Raw genomic sequence first — 1,768 nt, 5'->3', positions numbered from 1 at the left:
CACACCCTCCAGCCCTGCACACACCAACCACTCACAGGATGGACAAGCCTCTGCATGTCCCAGCTCAGCCTAAACCCCTGAAAATCGGGAGGAAATTCCCCAAAGCACTGTGCAAGGGTACCCTAATCCTGGGAAACAGTGGGAGCCCAGATCCCTGCACACCTTTGGGCAGGGGGAGCAGGGAAAGCGTCAGAAAAACAGTAAAAAGTGACACTGGAGTGACAGGGTGTGCTGTGTGACAGGGACATCCCAGCGCACCTGGTGGCACCTGGCACCCAGCAAGGGACAGGGCCAGCACTCCAGGAAATGATGGGGAAGAAGGATTCCATGCTTTAGAGAAAATACTGCCTTGAAACTGTGAGAGTGTGAGAAATGGATTTGTAGAGAATTCTCAAAACTAACGGAAGACTCACACAGTGTGCATCTGTATGCAAACCTTGAAATAAGAAATGATGACTTCTGTTCATGGCCAGGGAGTGTCCCTGCAGGGCTGATCAAATTCCATCATCCCATGGGGAGATGCTCCGCCCAGGGGAGGAGCCAAGCATTCCTACCTGGATACAATCTGAGCCTGGAACAGCACAGCAGCCTTTGCCCACTGCATTCCCAGAGGAGCAGCTTTCTCCTGCCCTGCATTCCCAGAGGGAGAGCAGGCCCATCTCCAGCAGCCCTGGAGCTCCAGAGGAAAACTGCAGCCTTGTGCAGGATCCCTGCTCCAGCAGAAGCACAGCTGGCACTGCAGGAGGGCTGAGCCCCCATGGGATGGGACTGTGCCACCACCCTGACCCACAGGGCTCAGCTCCTGCTCTCACTCTGGCAGGGTTGTTTTGTATTACTGCATTTTTATTTCTTCCCTAGTAAAGAGCTGTTATTCCTACTCCCATATCTTTGCCTGAGAGCCCCTTAATTTCAAAATTATAACAATTTGGAGGGAGGGGGTTTACATTTTCCATTTCAGGGGCTGCTCCTGCCTTCCTTAGCAGACACCTGTCCTTTTAAATCAAGACAATGGGATGAGCTCACTCCATCTGATCTGCCTGCGAGGGGACAAATTGAAAAACATGGATTCCAAACTTGCTGATGGCAGGAATACAGGCAGTGGTGCAGCGATGGATGCAGTGATAAATGCAGTGATAGATGCAGGGATGCAGGCAGGGGCACAGGGGTGCAGGGGTGGCTGCAGTAATGGATGCAACTTGAAGCATTTAGAAGAAACTTGAAGCGGGTTGAAACAGCCTGAAGGAATTTGCAGCATTTTGAAGCGATTTGAAGCAACCTGAAATGCTCTGAAGTAGTTTGAAGGGATTTGAAGAGATTTTAAGCAGTTTGAAACGGTTTGAAGCGGCCTAAAGCGGTTATAAGTGATTTGAAGAGGTTTGAAGTGATTTGAAGGCATTTGAAGTTATTTTAGAACGGTTTGAGGCGATTTGAAGCAGTTTAAAGCGGTTTGAAGTGACTTGAAGCTGTTTCATGTGGTTTGAAGTGACTTGAAGTGGTTTCGAGCAGTTTTAAGCGGTTTGAAGGGATTTTTAAGCGGCTTGAAGCGGTTTGAAGCGGGCGAACCCGGCCGCGCTCTCCGCGCCCCCTGCCGGCGCCTCAGCGGGGCGTGTGAGGCCGCGGGACTACAGCTCCCATGTGGCGCCGCGGCGGCGCCGCGCGCGCGCAGTGCGGTCCCCCCCCCGTGCGCGCCGGAGGCCGGGGCGGCCGCCCCGGCCCATCATGTAGGTGCAGCCGCGCCGGCCCCGCGCCAGCCGCGCAGGGACCCCCA

Source organism: Pyrgilauda ruficollis, unplaced genomic scaffold (genome assembly GCF_017590135.1).
Source record: "Pyrgilauda ruficollis isolate IOZ18807 unplaced genomic scaffold, ASM1759013v1 scaffold72, whole genome shotgun sequence".
Classification (NCBI taxonomy): Eukaryota; Metazoa; Chordata; class Aves; order Passeriformes; family Passeridae; genus Pyrgilauda; species Pyrgilauda ruficollis.
This window is presented reverse-complemented; position numbering follows the sequence as displayed.